The sequence below is a fragment of the Chelonoidis abingdonii genome, chromosome 10, assembly GCF_003597395.2.
Source record: "Chelonoidis abingdonii isolate Lonesome George chromosome 10, CheloAbing_2.0, whole genome shotgun sequence".
Classification (NCBI taxonomy): domain Eukaryota; kingdom Metazoa; phylum Chordata; order Testudines; family Testudinidae; genus Chelonoidis; species Chelonoidis abingdonii.
This window is the reverse complement of record NC_133778.1, coordinates 46,171,406-46,184,596: the sequence shown is the minus strand read 5'-3', so window position 1 is coordinate 46,184,596 and position 13,191 is coordinate 46,171,406. Positions and strand designations below refer to the sequence as shown.

General features: G+C 39.8%; 1 protein-coding gene across 3 annotated transcripts in view; it reads right to left on the bottom strand.

Moving 5' to 3' along the window:
• The window catches only part of KCNH7 (potassium voltage-gated channel subfamily H member 7), a 321,723-nt gene that overhangs the window by 274,248 nt on the left and 34,284 nt on the right, over positions 1-13,191 (bottom strand). The window lies entirely within an intron of this gene.

Genomic DNA, 13,191 nt, shown 5'->3' with positions numbered 1-13,191 from the left:
GTACTTCTTACTACTATGGTCTGCAGTACTCTAAGTTGTTAAAACAAAACTATCAACATCAAAATGAAGTCTATTTGTCAGACATTATTCCTGGCTTTTATAAATTCATGCTTATTCCCACAGAGTGAACATCACTTCTCCACAGAGAGACTACACATGGCAGGTTTAAGTTCCTTAGGGTTTATGTGACACTTAAGTGGGGCATAGGATTTTTGCTGCCCCCCTGCACGAGGATGAATTTCATCTACGCTTGCTAATTTACCGTATGCAACCATCTATCATTATCGGGACCGAGCTAGGTTCCACTGAGTACTGCAAGAAATGTTAGAGGATATGACCAGTATTGGAGTGAAGCCCTCAAAAATAATTGCTGTTGAAAATGGATTCTTGGTTTTCTATTTGTTTTTAAGCCCACATTTCCCACATCAATAATAAATCATCATTTAAAAAGGAGACAGTGAGAGCAGGACTCAGTGGGTATAGTGCTATTTAGAACACAGCTGTCAGTAACTAAATATGAAGTGGGTGTATGGTTTCATATTTTTGCACAATTAAGGTAGGACTCAGAGGTGCATGAGTGGAAAGAAAGAGAACACAGGTCTCCCAGGCTGAAATATTTAAACAGAGCCAAGTGTAATAAATATGTGCAGAGGACAGAAGGCAGAGGAATCCCCATCTCCCTCCACTGGGAGTAAGTGAGAGAGAGTGAGAACAGAAGGGAAGAGGAATCCTCAATCCCCATGGGAGAGAGGAGGTAGAAAGATAGAGAGTTCCCCATTGCCTCTGAGGAGAGGAAAGAAGCAGCATCACCATGGGTAAGGATAGGAAGGGAATCCCTCAGGGGCCATGGGTAGAAGTCAGAAGGAGAGGGGAATCCCGTGTGGCCATTGAGAAAGGGAGGGAAGTCCCCTTGTTTCATTTTATCCTTTGAGCTCTAATTAATCTTGAAGGTTTTGCACTTCTAATAAAGCCATTCTGTACATCAGACAAAACCTGCCTTTCTTACACTGCATGGTGAAATCGCTCTAGAAATTCTGATAGACTTGATATTGATGTCATATGGCTTCATATACTTTATAATTTTTTAATTTTATCTGTAAAGAGATTTTGGTTGTTTTAGCCTCAAGCTTTTAACATTTTATATTACGGTTTCAATTTTGTTTCTCTATTATGTAATTGTCACTTCAGTTAAAGGGTGAGCAGCAGAGGTGCCAAAAGGGCAGCAAAGAGTGCCAAGAGCAACAGAGGGACTGGTCAAGTAAGGATCATATGTGCACAGTTGTCTGCAGGATATATTATAAGGAAAAATAGTGCAGTCTTTGCAGTAATCATACAAAGATTCCAAACTAGATAATGAAATTCCCTCCAACATGCACATGCATACATACCCATGCACACACAGTGTGCAATCTTAATTTTTGAAAGTTTTATTTGGTATAGGTAAGGGGCAGTGCTGAGTATCCTGAACTTCTAGAAACCCACCTAGCCCTCTCCTCTGCCAAGCCAACTGGGCTGTCACATCTTCATTTTCCTATTGGTTGGCCTAATGATAAATTCTGCACCTTACCTAGCCTTATCTGAGAGAGAGGGTGAAGTTATGATCATGTCTGTGGGGATAAATTACATGGGTTGCCATCTGTCTACAGACATTAATCTGTGGAAGAGAGTCTTCTCTGCCACCATTAAGGAAAAACTATGCTTTGAATCTAAGGCCATGTATTCCCAGCTGCTACAAAAGCCCACTCGGTAGCTGAGTGCAAGTTTGGCTGAAGTAGAATAATAGAATTAAGAGAATATCAGGGTTGGAGGGACCTCAGGAGGTCATCTAGTCCAACCCTCTGCTCAAATCAGGACCAATCCCCACTAAATCATCTCAGCCAGGGCTTTGTCAAGCCTGACCTTAAAAACCTCTAAGGAACGAGATTCCACCACCTCCCTAGATAACCCATTCCAGTGTTTCACCACCCTCCTAGTGAAACAGTTTTTCCTAATATCCAATCTAAACCTCCCCCACTACAACTTGAAACCATTACTCCTTGTTCTGTCATCTGGCCTCACTGAGAACAGTCTAGATCCACTTTGGAATCCCCTTTCAGAGTTGAAAGCAGCTATCAAATCTCTCCTCATTCTTCTCTTCTGCAGACTAAACAATCCCAGTTCTCTCAGCCTCTCCTCATAAGTCATGTGCTCCCTAATCATTTTTATTGCCTCCACTGGACTCTTTCCAATTTTTCCACATCCTTCTTGTACTGTGGGGCCCAAAACTGGGCACGGTACTCCAGATGAGGCCTTACCAATGTTGAATAGAGGGGAATGATCACGTCCCTCGATCTTAGCCCCTGTGCCAAGTGCAGCAGCAGCAGCACACGAATGAATTAGGCCTTATGAGTTTTGCACAGCAGGAAAGCAGACCCAGTGAAAAAGTTACAGCCTCCTGAGGAGAGAGAAGGAATATGTGTCTATTGAATCCAGATCCCAAGGGACAGTTTTTCTAGGGGAACCCTATTCCTCCTTGAGGCAAATTGTGATTTCATTTAAAACAAAAAATAACTGTAACTCCAGAGAGGAAGACCAAAGACCATAACCTTCATGAAACGTTAATTTTCTGATTTAGTTGCTGTCTTTTACAGAAACAAACATCGCAGATAGGCATGAAACTAGAAGAATCAGGCTATGGAGAAGGGAACTACAGCCAAAGTTAAGTCTGTGCATGGGGATCCAAGCCCCGGTCCAGCAAAGTAGGTAAGCACACTCTTAACTTTAAACCTGTTAGTGAGCCTGTCACTTTACTTATGCGAGCTAATCATGAGCATGACTCTTGCTAGGTAAAGCCTGTGAGTGGGAGTTAAAGAAAGGAAGATGAGCTGAAAGACTGTTTTGTTTTGAACTCTTGTCTTGAGTTTTGTTTTTTGAGATACTTTGTGGCCAGCCTGAGGAGAACTGTTAAAGAGTAAATTAAAGGATTTGAGCTCAGAAGGTCGCTAGAAATTGAGTGAGTTCTTTAAAGGGACTGAGGTGAAGGAGAAATAGAGGTAGAATGGTCACAGAGGAACCTTAGCCACAAGGGGTGCTGAGGAGGCAGTGACCTCAGTGTTGCGCACACTGAACACAGCAGTGAAGGTGCAGTGGCACAGTGGCTTCAGTGGATATGAACTCTCATTGCTAGCCCATGCTGAAGCCTGTACTGATGCAGCTCCAATGCTATTTTTGGCGTGCTAGCTAGATTAAAGCTATTGTGGGTATGCTTACCCTGTGCCACAATCACACTCTCCGTTGCAGTGCAGACATACCCCAAAATACACAGAAATTTATGGGGTAAAATTATAAGGGAAATCACTGATAGCATTGCAAGAGATTCAGATAGGGTAGGGAGTCAAAAACGAGCAAGTCTGTACCTCATCTACCAAAAATAATAGCCATAGAAATTGAATTCAGTGTTAATATTCACAGAATTTCTATATAACTATTCATATAGCACATTATCATAAGTAATACTGTGTAGTATTTTATTGGTAGCAGAAACAAACCCTGTGACAGTCCAAAGACCAAACATAGTTCCTCTTGACTTCAGTGGGAGCCAAATGGATGGATTTTTAAGGCATGATTGGTCCCCTTAGACTATTAATACAGATTTTACCTTAAACCTGAATAGTTAAGAACTTGAGACTGGAAATTTAGAAAAGATGATACTGGAAGAGGAGGAATATTTGAGCCCATTAAAGAGAAGAGAAGGATACAAAAGGAAAAGAATATTAAACAAATAAAAAGCATCTGAGGGAAAGAAAAAACCTGTAAAAAAAAGTGCCACTGAAGCTAAAGTAAAATATATCCTTCCTTGAGAGGAAAGTGATGGTGGCAGAGAAGCAGAGGAGTAGATCGGCTTCCACTTCCTTTCTCTACTATCACTTCCATACTGTGCTGAAAGCCATCAGAATGTGATATGTGGAGTTTTCTACACATGAATACAGAAAAACCTGTTTGCAAGAAAACAGTATGTCATGACAGCCTGGAACCAATCCTATCACACCTACCCTAAAGTGCTATTTACAAGCAATTCACCCACAGCAATATGGTTGTTTGAATATGACACAGGAGATGGGAAATGTATTTAGCTAAGTAAAAGTGACTCTGTCAGCCTGAACTAAATAACTATAATAACCAAGCCAAATATATGCAAAGGCTGAGATCCTCAGCTAGTGTAAATTAGCATTACTCTATTGACTTCAGCAGAGCTAACCCAGTTTACTCCTGCTGAGGATCCAGCCCAAAATTGTTAACTTTATGGGAAGCCGCAGAACTATCAGTATCTGTCACTACTGTGGTAAGGAGTGATATTCGCCATACAGTTTGGCAGAAAATAGTAAGTTCAATTGCCTCATTGACATTGCAATGCCCCAATTTATCATACCATCTCAAATGACAGTACTGCATCTATATAACACTGCAACATTATTAATAATGTAAGCCCTATACCATGGTAAAGGCAAACTTATTTATGTAACTAATAATGTAAGGAAGGTATAGTATATGAGTATCAAAATTCACCAGCCTTCTTCCAAAACAGCATCTGTTTGTGTCAGAGGCTTTTGAAAACAAAGCCACACTTTACATCTCTGGGTCTTACAGTTCATGGATAACCATCCAAATACTATTAAAGCTCCAAGAACAAATCAATACATTGCTTAATTCCCAAGGTCTTTCTCTTGGGTTTATTATCCCTCACAATGGAGCTAGTATTGAAAAAGCAAATTCTCACACACACATTTTGAAGATATTTTCAGGAATTCCTTAACAAAAACACTCTACTCCTGCATCAGTTATTTAATGGCAAACTGTACCAATTTTTTAATCATTCAGCAAGAGTCTTTAAAAGCTAAAGGAGAAAATCAGTGACTGATGGTACATAGTTTAAAAGAGGAATTGTCTATTTGATGGATCTTGACTTGGCAAATGCTGCAGAGCAGCAAATTCTATTCATACACACACACAGGCATAGGCAGTACCTAGGCATGGGAGAAGATAGTGTTCCAAGTTCTGGACAGTGAGACTATTTTTGTCAGATTTTTTTAAAGTCTTTTCTAGAAGTCAGGGAAACCTGGGCAATAGCAGCATAATCAGCACTTTGAGGTCTTTGGAAGACAAGGGCTATATAATTTTAAAGTTTATTAGTCAAGTTAAAGTACCCTGCATTAGGCTCCTGAAATTCCATACTGAAAATGCCTTGTGACAACAGTCTCAATCCTTTACCCCACTCTGGCCCCTTTTCACTGCTTTGGTGGTGCAAAAGGGTGGAAAGGCTGGCTGATCTCTCCTTCAAGGTGGTATAGAGGTAGCATAGCTTGCTCCTAAACCACTCACCTCCTGACCCACCCAGCATAGGGGGATAGATAATTGGAAGCATGGTTTGAGTGTAGTGCACTTCAGCCATTCCCAGCTGGTACACCTGTCTCTTGGGGTCATAATCCTCAGCATCAGGGAGCTTCAAATAGGTATTTTGCTGCTGTCTCACTCAGCTGTGCTCTGTGCTTACTGTGTCCAACTGAGGATTGAGGCCAAGGTTCATAAAATCACCTGATTGCTTTTCTTGTGCTATGCATGAATTCTTTGACAAAGACATAAGACTTGTTAACTTGAAAAAATCCTCCAACTACAGTTTAACTACCCAAATATCAAAGTATCTACTACACCTTTGGCACAATATCAAGCATGCAATAAAAGGAATACTTTACTTCCTGCTTAGCATTTTTAGACTTCTCTCTGCAGACATCTATTGCATATGAAGCTAAAACGTGGGTATCTGCGAAGAAGATGAACTAGGAAAGTGTACTGCATTTGGTATCCAATGGGCTTGGTGTCACATAGTGAGAAAGAGAACAAATAAATGACTCAGACTCCATCTACACTTGGACTAGGGATGTGATTCCCAGCTTACATAGACATCACACACTAGCTTTCATCGAGATAGCTCTCTTTAAAATAGTGCAGTTACAGTAGCACGGACAAGGCCAAGTGGTGGCACGGGCTAACTGCCCTGAGTACAAACGCATCTGAACTCTGTGGTTACATACTCAGGGTGGCTAGCCCATATTGCTGCTCACCTCTGCTCATGCTACCACAGATACACAACTATTTTTAGAGCACTAACTTGATGAGAGATCAGGCGAGTATGTCTACCTGAACTATGAATCACACCTCTAGCTCCAAGTGTGTATGCAGCTTAAGAGATCAGACAAAGGTTAAGATTTGTGAATATGATATATCAGTAACCAGGGCTCAAGAGGACGTTAAAGATGAGCAAGATTTGTGATTGATTGGAGACCAATCAGGTGGTAAGTGCACAAGGGAGAGCAGTGAAGGAGTTGTTTAAGCCCTGGCCAGTGATGTTAGGATGAAGGCAACCTGCTCTAGATCAAGGACCTGATGATGAACTCCCGTGAAGTCAGTGGGAGTTGAGGATGCTCAACACCCTGCAGAACCAGAATCTGGCTGTGAATGAAGATTTGCTATGTTCACTGAATCCAAGATTTAAGAATAATATTCAGCCCTAACTGCCTAATACTGCAAATCTGAAAAATGTGAACGGGTGTTGATAGACATATTTGCTAGTCTGATACCTTGGCAATCACTGTCTGAAAGATAAGAGAATAAATATCCTTCTCTAATGTCTCTCTTGTTTTTTGCTCCTTGCAGCAGTAACTCCTTTTACTGTTCATTAAGAACAGTGCAGAAAAAAAAAAGATGTCAGCATTAAAACCTAGCAGAAAAAGGTTTCACTTTGTTCACGCAGTTGATTTTTGGTGTGATGGCGATTTATACAAAAGGAGACTTGGTTTTGATATAAAAATTATGGTCTGACTTAATTGTAGATGCTCTCAAGCATTTAACCCATGGTCTTTCCAATATTCATTGGAAATGCATCTAGGAAAGACTGTAGGAAATTTGGAGCAGCAAATCCGAAAAAAAAAAACCAACCCACATTATAACAAATTATGTTTTTTAAAAATAAATATAAATACCCTCAATTTTTGTAGAGGGGCATAGCTCCACCAAAGTCAATTGGAAATGCCAATTTATGCCAGCTGAAGTCAAAGTCCCAATTTATGTCAAAGTCCCAGAAAAACATCCTTTATGCTGGCATTCTTGATATATAGATGCTTCTGATGCTGATGCAGATGACAAGTTGTGTGTAACATCTTTACAAGATGAGAGGCAAAGATACAGTAGCGAGGAATCCTTGGAACACAAATCCCATGGTACTTTACAAATAGTCCCGCTTTCAATCCCAGACTTTGCTAACTCACCCTATTGCCAGACATAATGTTACTTTATTTCAAAACAGTGGCTTTATTTGCTTATTTTTCCAAATATTCTATTAGTTCATATATTTTAATCCGCCATTAGTGTTAAAATATAGAAACAGTCAAGTATCCTAAGTAACGCTTGGAGGGAAAAGACTGGCACTCCAGTCAATAACATCAAGCATCAAGTGACTAAACAAATGATTGCTCTTTATCAACAATGTTTGTGCTGCTGTTCATGAATGAGTGCCCCATCTCGTTCCACCATGTCATTACAATTCTCTATCAGCTATCCTGAACTTATCCAATCCCCTCCATCGATAATGACAACTGATATCAGGCTCCTCTGGCTTCCTTGGTTGTATTCAGCTGCTCTTCTGTTTCTTGCTTTAATAATTGTTTTCTTTCCTGTTTAATTTATCAGTTACTTTAAGAGTGCCTGAGACTCACAAGCCTAATGAACTCAAAGCATTTTTATGGTCGCTGGTGTTTGCTGGCCTGTCATGCAGGTGTCATGCCTTTCAGCAGTTACTGGCAAGTGCAAATCTGAGAACTAAATCAAACCTCTGATATTCTTGCCTATCTTAAGGGAAGTAATTTGTTTCATAACTGAGTACTATAACCCTAGCAATAGTTTCAGTATTTTGAGTAGAACAGTTTTCACAGGACATGAATAAAAGCAGTCAACATCAAGCTAGTAAATGGATCAAATCCCATGCTGTGTTCTACCTGTAAATTCCTATTAAAGTCAGTGGGATTTCACAGGTGGAAGAGAGTTTAGAATTTGCCCCTGCATGTATCTGTGGATATAGGACAATGGGTTTTCATAGCTCTGTTAGTCACTTGGGCAAAGGCTACATGGCACTTGCCTCAATAGGTGATATCTGCTTCATTAAATTGAACAATTAGCTCCAAGAAAATCTATACTGTGGACCAGTTAAATCATTTTTTGTAGATACAGAAGTACTCATTAATTAGTGGCAGGATTAGTTTGTGCTTCACTGCAATATCAATCAGGATTAAACGTGTTATATAATTCAGTCATTAGGTAATACAATTATGTTGTAGTTAAAACTAATTTTTCCATATCTAAGCTAACAAAGTAACTTAATAAACATGTAAGAATATGCTTATTATAGTACAAGAGGAGATCATTGCTGGTTTTAGCAATACAATTTCAAATATATAACTCTGTCATGAAAAGAATATTTTCCCTCAGATTATTTACTTGAGCTGAAAATATTCAGTACAATTTGGTATCTCAGTTAACACTTTGTTTTCCTTTTCTCTACTATCTTAAGCAGCTTAGAGATTACCATGGCAATTTTTTTTCCATTTCCTTTCACTGAAATCCTTCACTGAAAGTTAAATCAGAGCTATTTTAAAAACCAGTAATACAGATAATCATTATGGCAGTGTACTATCAACATAAACACACACAAAGATCCAAGCAATAATTAATCATGTTGAGATAAACTGGAAATATACGCAAAGAAAAGAAGATTAGATATTGTAGGTTTTCAGTTACTTTTTGATCAGTAAAACTTCAGCTTGCTAAATATGCAAAAACAAATATAGCAATTTTAAGACTAGGGCACAAAATATTTGCTCTAATCTCAAATACAAAGGTACACAAGGATTAAAAACCTCTATCTGGGGTCAGTCATATGAGTGCACTCACATCTTTCTCTTTCGTCCTTTAATATTGTCCCATTCTAATCTAATAAGTGGCATTATGTAGAGTATCTGAGGTTCTTATCTTAGTTACACCAGTCTACACCTAAAATAACTCCATTGACTTCAACGTGGCAGATCATAGCAGGGTGGCAGGTCAGATCAGAATCTCCCTCTCTCCCCCAATATACTGAAAAGGGCCTTTCTTTGGATGTATTGTTGACTCCATTGTAAATCACAATAGTCCTATTTTAAAATGACTATAATATTCCAGTAAAATATTCAGCACTTCTTGAGCTTGGAATGGAAATTGTATAAATTAAAGGGAACTCTTTCTAAAAAGCTTTAAAAATGAGTTTCAGATGGTTGATCGTGTTAATTCCAGTGCATTGCAAAGGCCTCCCTGCCTAACTAACTCCCTTGTGTTCAGTGAGACTAATCCTCTGTTGTCTTAGCAGCAAGAAGCCTGTCGTAACTATTTTTCCTGCTAATGAAGTGTTCTAGGAAACGTTTTGTCTAAGAGATTTGACAGAAGAAGTTTAAGGAGATGAGTTCAAGCCAATAATTTCAATCAAGAATTGTGGTAATAGCTAAGCTATTGCTGTTATTCCTCTGATCAACCAGGCTGCCTGCTGTCATCACATTTCTGGCACTTTTCATTAACAATCCCTATGTCTAAAGACCTAGTTAACAAGTATTGAGCAGGATTAGTAGGGAAATAGAGATGGTTAAGTCACAAGTTTAATTATTTGCATTTGTGTAACCTACTGTGGAGCACGTGTTACTGATCCCCCTTTGTGCCTCCCTACTGTGGATAAAGTTGTTACAGCTCCCAGCTTCTAGAGCTTTAGCTTAAGCACTAGTAGCACTCTGGAGACCCCAGTTCAGTCCTGGGTGGGTCATTCACTGGGTGGCTATCACATAAGTGGTTTCCTCTGCTCAAAGGAAACTTGTCCTGATAATCTAAGACCCACTATAGTTCAAAATTCCAAACAAGCCTTTCTTGTGTGATGGCTGCCACGTCTTGCGGCGGGGGGCAAGAGATAGAAATAGTGTCTTCCCCATCTAGTGCCTCTGTGCAGGAGCCAGACAGAATGCTGGCCTGTTACTGTACTGATCATTAGAGAAGGTATAGTCTAATATGTATGGCTGCAAAAGAGGCTAAAATAATTGTGCAATGTATTAACAGGAGTGTTGCATGTAAGACACAGGGGGTAATTGTCTCACTCTGCTTGGCACTGGTGAGGCTTCAGCTGCATTACTGTGTCAAATTCTGGACACCACATTTTTGGAAAGATGTGGACAACTGGAAAGAAGAGAGCAACAAAAATGATAAACCATTTAAAAAAACCTGACCTGTGAGGAAAGGTTAAAAAAATTGGGCATGTTTAGCTTTGAGAAAAGAAGACTCAAGGCGTGACCTGATCACCATCTTCCAATATGAGAAGGGCTGTTACAAAGAGGACAGTGACCAATTGTTCTCCAGGTCCACTGAAGGTAGGACAAGAAGTAATGGGCTTAAACTGCAGCCATGCAGATTTAGATTAGATATCAGGAAAACTTTCTAACTAGAAGGGTAGTTAAGGTCTGGAATAGACTTCCAATGGAGGTCATGGAGTCCCCATTACTGGAGTGTTTAAAAACAAGTTGGACAAACACCTGTTAGGGATAGTCTAGATTTACTTGTCCTGCCACAGTGCAGGGGGCTGGACTTGATGACTTCTTGAGGTCCTTTCCAGCCCTACATGCATGGCAGTGTTCATGGTCCCCAGAGGGCATGCACAAAGGGTCATGGTACCCTGTACAGGCAGTCCTCAAACTTACGACCCAATTGGTTCCTGAAAATCGCATCTTAAGTTGAAAACTTCATAACTCGAATTTCCCATAGGAACAATGTTGGCTCAAGCGTCATAAACTCAAAACCAACGTTATAAAGTCAAAACCTTATGACAATTTATAAACATCGTAAGTGCTGTTCATCATAACTCAAATGTCTGAAAGTGGAGGACTGCCTGTACACCCACCTGCTGGTGTCCAGAAGCAAGCACTACAGCAGCAATAACTGTGTCAGAATGCATTGCTCTTGTACAGACAGAATGGTCCTGAGAACCTTGTCTATGCTGCTACAGCTCCCCTCCTTTTCTCTTCAATGCAGCTGAGAGAGAAAGGCAGAATTTAGCCCCAAGAGTAATGGTAAAGTACACTGTAGGTTAAATAGATTAGTAAGTTTCCATAAAATGTTGGACAAAGATGTTATTGAACAGGAATAGCATCTACAATGAAATTACAATTAAATTATGAGTGGTACCAATCTTCATGCTTCAGGGCATAAATTGATCATAGGTTTTGATATTTGTGGATTAATATTAGGATCTGATCTGCTCCCTTTGAAGTCAATGGAAATTTCATGAATGACTTCCACAGAAGCATGGTTAGGACTCAAGCAGAGACAGGGGGCCTGATTTTCTGCTCCATTAGGCTGGTTTTACACTGATGTAACTCAGAGCTGGTCAGGACTTTTTTGACTAAATGATTTTTCATGACATCTGAAACCTTTTGCAGAAACATATGTTTTTCAACAGGAAATATCTCAGGTCCAGGATGGATTTGCTGGTCAATACCAGAGAAAGCTGTATTTTACAATAGCCAATAGCCTAGTGGGTAGGGCATTTATGTGGGCTGTTGCAGTGGTCTCCAAACTTTTTTGATCATGCACCCCTATCAGTAAAAATTTTTTGAGCATGCACCCCCCTGCCGTGCTGAAGCAAAAAAAAAAAAAAAAAAAGCCGCTCAGACTCCTGCCCAAACTGCTGAAGTAAACGAAAAAAAGCACTCCTTCTGCTGCACACCCCCAACGATCCTCTGTGTACCCCCTGAGGTGCGGACACCCCATTTTGGAGAACAGTGGGCTGTAGGACTATTGTGCCTGATTTATCCAGGTGAGTACCCTAACACAAGTCTATTCCAGGATCTCTCCATGTTTTTTGCAAAAGTCCTGGTATGGAATGTTGTTTTTTGTTTTGTTTTTTAATCTCCACAATCTGCTGGAAGAGGAAAGTAGATTTCTGTCCAGCTCTAACCCCAGTCGAGTTACACAAATATAGAGGATTGGAAAACTGGGCCCAGTGAATTTAGGGCCCAATCCTATAACCCTTTCTGTGCATGACTCTTAAACAAGTAATCAGTTTGTGTCTCATTATTTAACATATTATCCAGGCAGGGACCTGAATTTTCACAATGGACATTGAATTTTATGTTCTCATTCCTTTGTTTCTCATCAGTTTTTTATTAATGTTTTCCATGTGGACTAAATTGACACAAAGTAACAGATAATGATAGATGAGATTATGGGGAACTGTAATGTAGGATTCCAGACAGTTGGACTATGTCACTACAAATAAGCTGACTAAGCTTTTGCTTCCATTAAAGCATCCCATTAAACTAATTTATTTATGCAAACTATGAAATGCAAACATATTTAACAGGTGGGATATTGTAGAAGAATAAATGTTGACCTGGTGCAGCACTTCCGTTTGAGGCAAAGCTGTAACCTTTAGCCCTTTCTTTTAAAAAGAGGATAGTTAACAAGTAGAGAACTCAACAATCCTTGACTAAGGTGGTGTTGGTAGATGCCCAAATAGCTATCATAGCAGAAAATGCCAGCTTCCAGCTGCAGCTGGGTACTGATTGTTCCCCATTCTATCAGACATAGTTCTAGACATGGCAAACCACAAACTCATGGTCTCTTGGCTTAATTATTATTAAAACTGCAGGCCCTGAAAATCTACAATTGGTATAAAAGACAGCAATCCATCTGTTTGGCAATACAAGTTGCCATGAACCCATCACGCAGAGCTCCGCTCTCCACATTGGTTCTCCATCGACTGCAAAATACAGTTAAGAATCTAGCTACTTGATAGATCACCTCTTCCTGTGCAGCCATGACCTTCCATGACACCTGTATGCACCTGGAACAATGAAAATGTCAGCAAGTTGCAGGAGGCTAATGAGTGCGGAAGCCAGAACTTTCACGGGAGCTGAACCTAGACTATGGAATTTGCTCATTTTCAGAACTAAATGAAAAACTAATTTCTTCATTTTAGCTGTCCCTCAATAATTTCTTCTCTTACACACGCTCAGATTGACATACAGATGCACAACACACCTGCTTATACACCAATGAATATGAACTCTTAAGTCATTATGCTATTTCTCCTTC